The sequence below is a fragment of the Phalacrocorax carbo genome, chromosome 1 (genome assembly GCF_963921805.1).
Source record: "Phalacrocorax carbo chromosome 1, bPhaCar2.1, whole genome shotgun sequence".
NCBI classification, from domain to species: domain Eukaryota; kingdom Metazoa; phylum Chordata; class Aves; order Suliformes; family Phalacrocoracidae; genus Phalacrocorax; species Phalacrocorax carbo.
This window is the reverse complement of record NC_087513.1, coordinates 189,304,828-189,318,402: the sequence shown is the minus strand read 5'-3', so window position 1 is coordinate 189,318,402 and position 13,575 is coordinate 189,304,828. Positions and strand designations below refer to the sequence as shown.

Below are 13,575 nucleotides of genomic sequence, written 5' to 3'. Positions count from 1 at the left end.
TGCACCGGTCCCTGGCCGGCCATGCGCCTTTCGCTGGGCAAGGGCAGGTTTTGCAGGGGCAGAGCGTGGGGCTGAAGCTGTGCCAAGGCTTGGCTCTGCGAGAGACCCTGGCAGTGGTGCCAGGCTGCAGGGGCAGGACATGAGCTCATTCTCTGGAATGGCAGTTGACCTTGAAAGATCAGAGTCAGAAGTGGGTAAGAGTCAGAAGAGGACACATATTTTATTATAATCTTTTTTTTTTCCTTAGTGTTTTTGGTGTCCTTGTTTGTAGCCTAGCAGCCTCATGAACTTTTAAAGGAATTTATGAATGATTTTCAGAAGATGACTCTTAAAAGACTGGCTAAGCTCTTAAAGGTCCTTCTCCCTTAGCAATGCCTCAGAAAATGCTTCTCAGAAGGACGAAGTCCTGGAGAAATCTGTAAAGAAAGGACTTATACCTACAGTCTGTGTTAGTTCTGCATGGTCATCCCAGTTCCTCAGTTCTCTTTGTACCCTCTGTTCTACAAACTGTCCAAATACAATATTTCTAATCCTGAATTACTGCATCCAGAAGTACAGAATGATAGGGGTTGGAAGGGACCTCTGGAGATCATCTTGTCCAACCCCCCTGCTTGAGTAGGCACACCTAGAGCAGGGGGCACAGGAACATGTCCAGGCAGGTTTTGAATATTTCCAGGAGACTCCACAGCCTCCCTGGGCAGCCTGTCCCACTGCTCTGGCACCGTCATAGGAAAGAAGTTCTTCCTCATATTGAGGTGGAACTTCCTGTGTTCCAACTTGTGCCCGTTGCCCCTTGTCCTGTCATTGGGCACCACTGAAAAGAGTCTGGTCCCATTGTCCTGACACTCTCTCTTTAGATATTTATAGATATTGATGAAATCTCCCCTCAGTCTTCTCCAGGCTGAACAAACCCAAGTCTCTCAGCCTTTCCTCACATGGGAGATGCTCCAGCCCCCTGATCATCTTGGTAGCTCTCCGCTGGACTTGCTCAAGCAGTTCCCTGCCCTTCTTAAACTTGAGGACCCAAAACTGAACACAGTACTCCAAGAAGTTTCACAGGTCCTCAAATCTCCTGGACACAGAGGTGTCCAGATCATGAATCTGCTTTTCAGGTGCCAGTGTCATGTCAGAGCCACTGTATTTGCACAAATAGAAACACTGTACAAGGTACAATCTCCTGTTGCCACTCCAAATTTTGTTCAAGTCAGATCAGAGGGGTTTGGAGGGGTTATTTTGCCATAGCAGATTTTCATAGAATCATAGAATCATTAAGGTTGGAAAAGACCTTTAGGATCACGAAGTCCAACCGTCAACCCAACACTATCATGTCTCCTAAACCATGCCATGAAGTGCCATGTCTATACATCTTTTAAACACCTCCAGGGATGGTGACTGCACCACCTTTCTGGGCAGCCTGTTCCAATTTTGTGCTGGGTCTGGTTGTTCTCATGCATCCAAGAGGTTTTCAGCTATTTATTTTACGTCTTTTCCTCACCTAGACACAAAGCTCCTTGGAAAAGGAGTTGTGCATTTTCCATAACTTTATAAAGCATCATATTCCCAAGGTTTTCTGGTGTAGCCGAGAAAGTCTTATTGAGTACTAAGCTGACACCACGGAAGAGCAGTGACAAAGCTGAGCTATCTGGAGGTGAGACCACGGTGGGTACGGCAAGAGCAGCGACTGCCCCATGCCTGGGGCAGTCGCTGCCCAAACCCTCCACCGCTGCTGTGTGATCAAGGTCAAGGAGATCGCAGCAGGACACAGGCTTAGGATGCAGGCTAGTTGCTGCTGTGGTGTTTTGCCTTTCCTTCTGATTCCCCTTTTCCATACAAAGATGAAGCAAGTGACTACAAACAGGACGGCAGTCATCACTTCCCACGTGTGCATGTCCAGCCGCGTCCTCGATTACTAAGGCAGAGCACGGAGAGGGAGGCGATCGCCACACGTGTAAGTGCAGAATCTGCTCCAATAATCCCTACTGGCTGGAGGAAAACAGCGAGCTTCCTTTTTAGCTTTCATTTTTATTTAAATACTGAATGATGTGGGGTTTAGTTCAGGGAATTGATACGGACTGTGAAAATTGCAGAAAGGTGAGATGAGGTATTTTTTGCCAGTATTTTTTCTGTCTTGCAGAACCCGCGCTGTCTTTTGTAAACAGGTGAGGAGGTGTCTGTGGTGGTGAACATGTTCTTCCTTTTTCTTCTTGGAAATCCACTCTCAATTAGTCCGGAACATTGGATAAACTGGTGCTAATGAAATAAAAGGGTTTATTAGGTTACACAACGGTATGCAGTGGCTTAGGGGACAAAGTCAAATATTTACTCAGGCTAACTATAGGAGAGAAAACAGCCAGGGAAACAAGTGAAAAAGCTGAGAGTCAAACTTTCATCTATTGGGCAGATTTGTAAGTTAAATAGGGGGATAAATAATATATGGGTGTTATGTGAAGAATACAAGGGTCTTATGTGGAGAGCAACGTAGTTTTTTCTGACTCTCCATTGCAGGTCTTTGCAGTTACCACTTTCCCTCCAACCACTGCTACATGATTGAACTCTGGCATCAACTCTGCAAAGCTCCTCAGCATATGATTAAGACGGAGTGACTTCGTGGGAGCATAAACATTTGCTTAAGTCCAGCAGGTGCCTGAGACCCAAAGACAGCTCTTGTTGAGCTCCCAAGGATGTCAGCGGCACAGGACTGGGTACTCAGAGCGATACTTTTCTGATCAGGTAGAGAAGATTGCTTCAGAAGAGATAACTGTGCTGTAAAAGTGCTTACCTCTCCCCCTAGAGAGTATGGTGGGGACCAGTTCTGAGGCAGCTATCTGCACCAGGTCTGTCTGAGCCCTGGGCCCTGCTTTGTTCTCCCAGTTAAGTAAGGAAAAGGCAGAATCAGAGAAAAGCAAATCGAGTGAGCTTGGCTCCACACAGAACCACGTGGAAGCTTGAGTTTGCTTGGGTTGGCATAGCTTAAGTAACTAAAGATCCAAGTGTGGCCTAAAATACACTTAAATGCCACAGTCACAACAGAAATAAAATAATTCCATGGGTACTTAACCAGCCAGATACATACATGCACTCCTCTCTGCATTTTCCTGGACAGAAAGTGTAGGCTGTGACCTCTCCAAGATCTTTTTGAGTACCATCTTCCCTAGCACATCTGGGATGTGGTGGGACCTGACCTCTGCAAGTCCCAGCCGTGGAGCCTTGCTCCTGAGCAGCCTGCTGCTCCACAGTCCTCGTTCAACAGGTGCCACGTGAGAAGCTCAGGTGCTTACACTGACTGCAGCTGCAGCAACACGAGTACATACAGCAAAAAATGAGTCTGAGACCCTCTGATTACCACTGCCACCTCCATCTGAAGAGCTTGACAGCCATTGTAAATCTCAAAGTCCTGAGTAGAGATCGCTTGACATGGATTTAGTAGCTATCATTTCTCCCATGCCCTGAAGTCATATTTTCTCACCAGGTAAGTACATTTGCTGGGAAATGAGAATGGACCAGCACCAGCATTTCTGAGAATGGTTTTACTGAATTTCTGGATGCAGAAATGCAGTGGGTTTAGAATGTGTTGTTGTGTCCTAAGCTACAGAAACAGCAGGTTTTTAGCTTCCCAGGAATACTTACCCTGGATGCATTTTCTCAAGTTATGATGTTCTTGGTCTAGAAAAGTTGCTAAAAGTGTTGCCTAAGTGGGAACCAGAGTTAGCTCAGAGCTCTGTTACAGGTGACTCTGACTTGGGTGGGGTGGCAGAGGGCAAAGGGCAGAAGTACCTGATGCTTTAATAGTTTATTTCTTCAGTAAGTTCCTGCTGCGGTAGAGACTTATGCACACATTTCAGCACAAGTAATCCTATTGCATGTATATATTGCAAATTAAACAGGTGATTTCAAAGGACGGCGTGTCTACGTAAGTATGTTCTCATGAACCCCACCACACAGGGATGTGTAAGGCTGCAGACCTTTTGAAGTTCAGTCCCGCAGCAAAGGTACTGTCTTGGAATAAACTCTAAGAGCGTCCCATCATATCTAAGTTATTTCTGGCTACAACTGAAGGTGGAGAAATAACATTCTTAGGGTCAAGGACTGAACTCAACATGCTTAGAAGAAAACTCCCGGTACAGCTCTCTCCATAGAGAAGGTCACCGACAGACTGAGTTTTTAACAAACCAAGAGAAATCGATTCTTTCTGCATTTAGGTGTGTTAAAAACACGAGCAAAATTTTGTACATGTATATTGGCCGGTATTTACATTTTTAAAGAATCTCCCTTTAACCTCAGTTAAAACTAATCTAGTCATTGCGTTGGGTTTTTTTATCCCCTCCTAAAAGGAAAAGAGAGGTGGATTTCATAATAAATTGTGTTACCTTGGATATTGATACTGCTTGCTGTTAAACAAAGGAGCACAGAACATAGAAATCCTCAGCTATGGTTCTTTCCCGTTTATCTGTTTTCCAGAACATACTTTTTATTGGTCCATATATTTAAAACATAATCTTCACTATATGTCCTGATTTCTCCTGAGCAAATGGAAATACATAGAGTGCTATGAATTTAGATCCGTATTTTTTATATGATGCCCATTCTTTTTAAAGACATAATATATAGAACATTTGCAGCTTCTTTCAGGCTCTCCTATATACACATTGTTATTTAATAGTCAAGCTGTTAAATACATTGCCTGTAACTGATTCCTGTGAAACGTCTTAACTGCAGCAATGTTTAAGAGCAGGTTTTGGTCCAAAATCATAAAGGGGAAAAAAAGCAGGAGAAATGCAATGTATACTTTGAGTGTAACAGAGCAAGAGTCAGTTACTTTAATCAGAAGGTCAAAAGCCAATAGGTTTGGCAGTTTATATTATATTGCCTGGAGATTCTGGCTCCTGAGAACAGGAAACCTGAAAATCACAAGTCAGTAAAGAAGAGATTCAGTAGGATCGGAGGAAGTGTGAGGGACAGGAGCAAAGAAAGATATATGCTCTGCAGAAAGGCATGATGTGGAAAACGCTCACCAGAGTCAGAGATTACTTGAGACAGAAGTTAAGATACAAGTGGCACAGAATATATTACAGGAAGCTGCTCTAGACCTTGATGCCAGAGCAAAAAGACAGAGGAAGGGCTGGTAAGTACAGATAAAGGAGGCAGTTGCAGCCCTGGCGATGGGGACAGGGACTGTGCCGAGGCTGCTGGGGCACACGGTAGGAGGGAAGGGTGTTTCTGCAGATAGCGGGAGGCTGTTTCTTCCATGGTTTGGGGGGGCAGCGGCAAGATCAGAGGCTGCTCAGAAAGTCATTCTGAGGAATGAAACAGAGAGCAGAAATTAGTGGGGAGCTGGTGATCATTCCTGAGCGAAGGATCATGCTGTGCATTAAAAATAGACTCTGGCATGCAAGAATAAAGGCTTTTCAGGTTTCAGGTAATGAAATTTCAGACAGGCCCATCTATATCAGAAGTCAGAAACATCAATACACTGTATTACAGGTGTTTACAAGCCAGGCACAAGCAAACAAAAAAAAAACCCTTCATTTGGAGCACACTGGAGTTACATTCACCTTTGCGTAAGCCTCAAAACCATGCAGCTTTTATAATCCTCAGCCCTGCTGCAGTGCAATGGGCCGTATGATGAAGCCTGCAGGTGATGGAGACATATGAGGTCTGTGTCTGTCCCCTGCCCCTGGGCAGAAGGTGGGGAGGCTCCAAAGGGCCTTGGGGGATGCTTGGGAGAGGCAGTAGGGATGCACAATGCCAGCGGGACCCTTTCTGCTTTGGGCATTGGCACCCAAAGTTAGTGAGCTCTGTGGGGAGAGAAAGTGAGGTGAGAGGGACAAGTGGACTAAATGCCATATCTAAGCCTCAGCGTCCCCACAGCAGCTGGTTGCTAATGATGTGAAGCAGTTTGCTTGGAGCAGGGGGATAAGCAAAGGAGAGTTTTGCAGACCCTGTGGCAGAGAGGTTTGTGGTTAAAGCCCAAAACAGCGAAGCAGGAAATCTGTGTTTCTTTCCTGGTTGTCACCATTGGTGGGGAAGTCACTTAATCTCTGTGCTTCAGTTCCCCCACTCTGGGTGTCGTGAATAGCTCGACTGGAGTCAAGAATAGCTGCCTGCCGTGGTGGGGTGAGAGGAAGCTGAACGCACGCGTGTGTGAGGAAAGGGCCTCTTCGCTGTGTTTTCCCATCCAAAACCACAGCACTGAATAAGCAGATATTTTACTACCCTGATGTTCTTGGTCTAATCTGAATCTTTCCACTCTGTTTGTGCCCTTATCTGGCCGCAGCCTACAGAAGGACAGCAAGGAGGAGGATCTGCTTAGCCCTCCTCGAGCATCCCCTAGCATCCACTTGCAGGAGAAGATTAAATCTGCTTATCTGCCCTTTGTACTCTGCCTCTCCAGCAGTGTCGTAGATGGATGCCAGATCACTGCCCTCATCTGAAATGCCATTTAGCAAAGACTATGAGATAGTAAAGCAGTAAGGACAGTTGTATACTTAAATGCCAGGTCAGGTCCTAAAGCCAGAAAAACCCCACAGCTTAACATCAAATTATACAGAAGGTAGCTCAGGTCTAAAACCTGAGAATTTTTACGAATCAGAACTCTGGTGGTAAAGTCACCAACAGGGGCATAGCTTTGGCCCTATGTAAACATCCACCTGAGGCAATTTCAGCTTTAAGGCTTTGCTTATTTTGTTGCTGCTGTTCGTGTTTATTGAAAGAGATTATCTCTTCATTTTCCACCTAGCCAAATGATAGCTTTCACTAAGAGCTGTGTCTAACGTCTAAAAAATTGTTTCTTGTACATTAGAGGAAGAGTTGGCTTTCTCCAGCCCCACATACTGCAGGTCCACCATACGAAGACATTGTTAAGCTGGTCGTGGGGAGCACAGAAGGGGCATATTACACTGATATTTTCCCTCACCTTTGTTGTTCTCATAAATCCTTAAGATCTTTTACCTAAAGACTGAAGATTTGTTCTACATTAAAACATCCCTTTTCTCTTTTCTTATCTTCTTCTGGCCTTATCTTTTCTATATCAGAATTACCTGACTCTCTTTATCTCATTACTTTGGCTCCCTTTTTTTCATTGCTGATGCAGTTTCCCTCTTAAACCTCACTTCCCTTGTAAAGCCTTATTGCCTCTTCTCTAGGAGCCCGTTCTTCTATTGCAAACTGGAGATCATATCTTTTAGCCTTCTCCCATAGTGGCTGACTTTAATCCTTAGTCCTAGACACTTGTGACTAATTAGATTGCTTTCATAAAATCATAGACATTTGCACTGGGATTTTACCCTGTGGTAATCTGAATTTAAGTAGCTCTGGTTTTTGTTGTTACTGCTTTCAATCAATTTCTTTTTACTGTGAAAAATTAGGTTCAGGGTGAATTTTCCACCAAGTTCTTTACTTTGCAGATCATTAAGTTGTATTCTCTCTACCAGGGGATATTTTTTTTTTTAACCCTCTCTTTCATTTTGTTTTAACAGCCATAAATCCTAGGAGAGAAAGTTTTGAATTATTTTCCCTCTCTTTTAGTACTCAGCAATTGCTCAAGCCCTTTCTCCTGTTTTCCACCTCTTGGCTCCTTGCCCACAGGAGCTGCCTGTGATTTCATTACCATTCTGCACTGCATCTTTACCAAGTAGTACAGCTTCCTCTTCTCTAAGGCCTCAACATCAAATCTCTAATTACTCTAAGCATCGTGTTCTTCCTGTTTTTACCAGGTTGTAACTGCTCCACTTTTCAGTGCCTATCCCACTCCTTGTTCACCATTGATCTTAGCTAGACACATTTGGGAATATTTGTTGTTCTGCTCATCCTGTCTGTACTGGTTGCATTCTCTATCTTGGACTGGTTTGGGTTTTTTTATATACACTACTATTTTCATACTGGTGGAAATAGCCATGCTGTAAAACCTTGGTGCACCCACAGATCTTGAATATTGTGTGCAGCTCTGGTCTCTGCATTTGAAGAAGGACATAATGGAATCAAAAAAGCTGCAGAGAATGGCAATTAAAATGGTAAAGAGAATGGTGTAAGCTGCTTGTGAAGAGACTGAAAAGGCTGGTTTGCTTCAATTTGGAAAGGAGAATGCTGAGGAAGGGTATGACAGAGGCTTACAAAACATGTAGGCAATAGTAAAGTGAAGGCAGAGCTACTGTTCATCTGATCCCTCAATAGTAGAAGTCTGAGCACTCAATGAAACTCGAATGAATTTGTAACAGGTAGTAGCAAGACAATTTTTACAAGGCAAATAGACAAATTTGGGAACTTGTTGCCACCAGATGTTGTGGAGACAGACAATACTGCCAGGTGCAAAAGGACTAGAGAAACATCTCATGACCAACAGGTCTGTAAACAGATCCTAAAGAAAAGCCAGGACATACCCTCTAACATCCCGATTCCTACAACCGCTGCACAGGGCACTATGAGGACAATGGACCTTGGGAAGAAGCAAGATTTGGGTGCTCCTCCCAGAGAATCAGGACAGACAGATGCTGATCTGACATGGGAAGGCATTTCTTGCACTCTCCTTTCCTGTTTATTGCTAGTGATCGTTAAACAACAGGAATCACACTGTTCAGAGAGGAGAGATAAGAGCAAGAGCATGAGCCTTCAGGATGGATGAATGCTCAGAGGTTGGCAGAGTTACTGGGAATCGGCAAAATTTCAGAGGGCTCGGGTGAGGCTGAGGCATCATGACCATCGCTGGCAGAAAGAAGATCCAACCGTCATAGACTGGAGCCTCATTGCAGTGGGTGCTGTGAACAGCCGCGACTCCTTCCACCCTGAGCTACCTTGTTAGATAAAAATTTCAAGACAGGGACAACTGATTTACAGTTTTGCCCCATTGCAACTCACTGTAGGTTGCTATTATAATAAACATAATCCAGAAAGGAAATAGATATGATGTTCCTAAACAAACTGTTAAAATATAGAGTTGCTGTGTGTTAAAGGGAAAATTTGTTGCACACAAAAGGATAATTAGTGACTGAAGCCAGTTCCTGGTTTTACCCAGCCTTCCTATATGGTCCAAGGAGGGGTGCTCACCTCTTTTGATGTCAAATTTCTGCCCACTGAGTGCAGACAATACAAAACTGGGAGGAGTGACTGATACACCAGAGGGCTGTGCAGCCAACCAGAGGACTGAAGATATTGGCTGGCGGGAACATCATCAAGTTCAAAAAAGAAATGCAAAGTTCTGCACCAGTACAAACTTGGGGCTGACCATCTGGAAGCAACTTGGCAGAAAAGGACCTGGGGGTCATGGTCATCAGACTGAACATGAGCCAACAATGTGCCCTTGTGAAAAATGTGGCCAATGGTATCCTGGGCTACATTAGGAAGGCTATTGCCAGCAGGACAAGCGAGGTGACCCTTCCCTCTGCTCAGCACTGGTAAGGCTCATCTGGAGTGCTGGATCCAGGTGTGGGGTCTCCAGTACAAGAGAGACATGGACATACTAGAGTGAGTTCAGGGAAGAACCACAGAGATGGTGAAGGGATTGGAGCATCTGACATGTGTGGAGAGGCTGAATCCATGCTGTGATTCTGCTAAATAATATCTGTTTCCCCTGCTCTTTAGCCTTGCCTGCTCAAACTGTGAGCAGTTACAGCCAGGGACCATCTCTTTTTATCTAATACCTGAGAAACATGATCTTAATTGAGCGTATAATACTGTTATAAAAGCGCTTACAGTGTAAGAGTATGGGAATCCAGTATGATGGTAAAAGGTGGGAAAATCATAACTGAGGAAAAGTGTTTTCATGTTGTGTGTAATTAAGCCACAGAAATCAGAAACAGAGGAGGCCTAACCCCGTATCTCATCAAGTTTTAAGGGACCATTGGGCATATGTAAGTAAACAAGAATATCAGAATTTTGTCATACTGAATAAAGTTGCACAATACTTATTATACTTCATGTTTAGAAAATCTCCATCCCATAATGGAGCCGGGGATCTTGTGTGAAGGTAGATTCCCTACTGCTCCCCTTCATGAAATCATAAGACCTTCTGCTTGGCCCTTCTCCAGACCACTGTAAGCAGGAGGGGAATCGGCTCAGCTTTAGGTCTGGTCCAGGATGGCAGATTTGCAACTTCTGCTTATTCATAACACAGAGAACGTCAAAACATGCATGTATAAAATTGGGAACCAAAGAAGAGTCTTTTTAAAAACAAAGATTGTCAAAGTTCTATTGTCAGCATTTCTGCATGATTTGTATTTACCTTTTTCTAGGGAATTTTCACAATCGGTTTCAGCTAGTTTGTTTTCCAGAAACCCAGACTGAAACTTTAAAAAAACAAACAACCAAAACAAAAAACAGAAAAACCACAACCTTCTAAAAACCAACTCCAAAATATGCACAAAATAGGAAAAAAGGAGGGAAATGTTTCCCTTGAACCCTGATAAAGGGGTGAAGTGTAATTCTGACCTGTTCCCTATTTACCCAGTTAGGCAGGCATCTGCATTTGGTCCTGCCAAGTAAAAGCAGCAGCAAAATGTTCCTGTTTATATTGGTTATATTGGTCCTTCTTTAAATCTGTTTTGGCGGCACTCTGCTTATCTGTACTTTATCAAGAAAGACACACCGGGAAAGAGCGGTTCCAGTTGGAAACCTTGAGGCAGGGATCTTTGCTGGCATCAGCGGTGCCAGACGAAGTTGTCCAAAATGCTGGCCAAGGCTCAGCCAGAGCTGAGCATTGCTGAACGCTGCACGCTGAACCGGGAGGGAACGGGGAGGTCATAGCCTGGACACAAGCCAGAGGCTGTAAAAACAGGACACTTGACTCCTGCTTTACTGCAGATGCTTGCGTTAGCATCTTTCTCTCCTAAAGAAACCTTCCATCTGCCTGTGTTACCTAAGGCCCATAGAGAGCTAGACTGGTCCGAGCAACTAGTTCCTTCACCACTGACCCCTGCTGTAGCTCTTCTATGGTCTAAAGCTGGTGTTGTATTTTTAAATGCAGTTCCAGCCCGCATGCAGGCAGGAAAAAAAAACCCAATAAACAAAAAAGCCTAGCTCAAATCCTTGTTGCTTACTATTTGAGCTGTCAGAACATCAGTGCCGGAGAAACTGGATACCTTTCACTTCAGCAATGGGGGGGGCCACTTTTATCACCTCCTCACAGCATGACTGAAGATAAAAAAAAAAAAAAAAGAAAGAAAAATGCTTCAAGTTGAGTGAATACTCTGGAGGTGCTGCAATTTGTCAGATTAGATCAAGGTGCTCTGTAACTTTTGAAGTATCTTCAGATTAAAGGCTTTTTTGGAAACCAATGTCACTCTCTGCTGCTGGTCCACACAGCACTGTAAAATATAGCCTGAAATTCATGGTAGTTGGACAACAGAGAAAGAAATCACAACCCCGGGATGTTGTTGCCATTTAACCTGCAGTTTATAGGAGCCAGGACCGCATATATTTGTTGGGGTAAAGTTGCCAGCTAACCTTTGCAGTTTCAGCCAGTCTGTTTTCTTTCTGGGCTGTTGATTATTGCTTGGCATAGTCAATTATAGTTGTGCATAGTACTGTGATTGCTACCTGCATAGCCTCTGTGATTTCAGATTATCTGAAGAACACCGTGGTATTGAGATACTGCTCAAAAATGCAAAAACGGGCTGTGGGAATGCCTAGAAAAAACAGTTTCCCATCTGATTTTTATTTTTGCGAAGGAATATAAACATTAAACAGTGGAAAGAACAAAAACATGATGGGGCTTGTGAGCGGGAGGCAACAGAAGATAGAAAAGTTCTCCAGATGAAGGTTTTTGCAAAACAACAAGTACGCTTGCCTTGAAAGTCACAGACATTGTTTTCATGTGAAAATAGCTCTCACACAGGGTCCTTGGGCTTAATGTAATCTTACAAGGTATTTTTAGACCAGGGTGGCTATTGCTACTATCAGAGTGTCTAACCTCAAACATCCATTAGTGTGCCAATTGCTTGCTTACCTTTTAAGTCTCTTGCCCTGGCCTTCAATAACAGCGAGGATTTCTGAGTCTGTGTGTATGAGCAAGAGACTTCCCCTGAAAGAAGAGTGGAGGAATAGGGCAGTCTGTAGAGGAAAAGAAAGTCTGTAAGTTCAAAGCAAGGTTTGGCAACACCAATCCATACAAACACAGATGAAAGATAGAAAAATCGAAGATCTTTTAGAAGGCGTAATTATGAAAAGGCGAACAATTCACTACTACTCTGCTCTTTTTGTATGATTCAGATAATGTGGACTTTTACAAGGAGATGTTCTAGCTATACTTTGTGTATTTAAGTCTGTTGCTGTCTTAAAATGGTTGAAATCTGTGGGCATGAAGGGTTGCTGCACTTCACCTAAAAGCTACTTTGCAAAGTACTTTGATGCAGCAAACCATCAGGGTATGAAAGGGAAAAAGATCTCAGACCTGAGACAACTTCAGTGTGACAATTCTGCCCTTTGAAATAATTTCCAGGCAATGCAATGGTGTTCACCTCAGGGATGGGACTAGGGTCCAGATGAAATCTGCCAGCAAAACAATGTGCTCAGTGGAGCTAAGCCCTTACCGAAAATGAAAGGGGTGGGGAGGCACTGTGCCAACATGAGCTCTAAGCAGACCCTTTGCAAGCGAGGCTAGAGAGCGGCCTTGAACATAATTCCTGAAGCTATTTCAGCTATAAAAGATGTCATCAGACTGACAGATAATTGATAGCTGATAACACCTTTCCCTTTACACTTCATGAGTCATCCTAGTTACAACTAGTACCCTAGGAGCAGCATGTAAATTAAGGGTGTAATTGCCCTAAAACGTACCCTTCAGTCAAGGAAGAGAAGAAAAACTCCAAAATCCATCCCAATCTCCTTCTGGAGGTGTGTCTCCCTTTCATTGTTCGTGCACCTACAGTTGTGAATCAACTACCCCTTTTGGTGTCTAGGACAAATTGGTTTGGAGGTTGTTCTGCAGGAGGCAGCAGTGGTGAAGCAGGAGATAAAGAGAGATGAGTCAAAGCAAGAAAATATACCAAAGCATGGAAATAAGGAGATGTGTCTGCAGCAAGGGCATGGGTTCTGCTGATACCATCTTTCCCAGTGGATCTCCTCTCCAGTATTCTTCACAGGGTTTATACAGTCCTCCCCAGCAATGTATCCAAGTGTCTTCCAGAGGACGCTGGTGGCAGGAATGCCATCTGTCACAACAGGCTTTTTTGGTTTCATCCATAACCCCAGAGACAGTTTATTTCAGCTGCCTGGTGTATATATTGCAATAGTCTGTAAGTTGGTGCCTTGCCTCCTTAGCGGGATGGAGTCAGTGTCTAGGTCTAGTGTTATGGACCAGAGAGAGCTTTCAGAGGGTAATCCAGTGTCCCCAGACACTATACAGCATGCTGGGACATGTAGCTAATGGAAACACAGGGTGTGCATCAGTCCTGCTGTGGAGACACCTTCCTTCCTTTTTATTCTCCTCCTGATGTCAGGAATCTTGAAGCATTTTCTACATGACAGCCCAGCTCTTTCAGAGCCTCTGAGGCTCTGGAGAACTGCTGCCAAGAAAAAGTAGAGGAGAGATGTGTCTGGTGTCAGAATGATCTTTGAAGACAAGGATGGCTTACCTTTTCTTTCCAA

At 44.0% G+C, this 13,575-nt stretch overlaps 1 long non-coding RNA gene across 4 annotated transcripts in view; it reads left to right on the top strand.

The window, feature by feature from the left end:
• The first annotated feature begins 1,756 nt into the window (after positions 1 to 1,756).
• LOC135311528 (uncharacterized) overlaps positions 1,757 to 13,575 on the top strand; it is a 29,136-nt gene continuing 17,317 nt past the window's right edge. Inside the window, exons 1-2 of one of the 4 annotated variants that reach the window (XR_010371163.1) lie at positions 1,757 to 1,948; positions 2,506 to 3,469. This is a non-coding gene — a long non-coding RNA (uncharacterized LOC135311528). The remainder of the gene's footprint in view (positions 1,949 to 2,505; positions 3,470 to 13,575) is intronic. The other 3 variants (XR_010371161.1, XR_010371162.1, XR_010371160.1) reach the window with 3 other exon arrangements.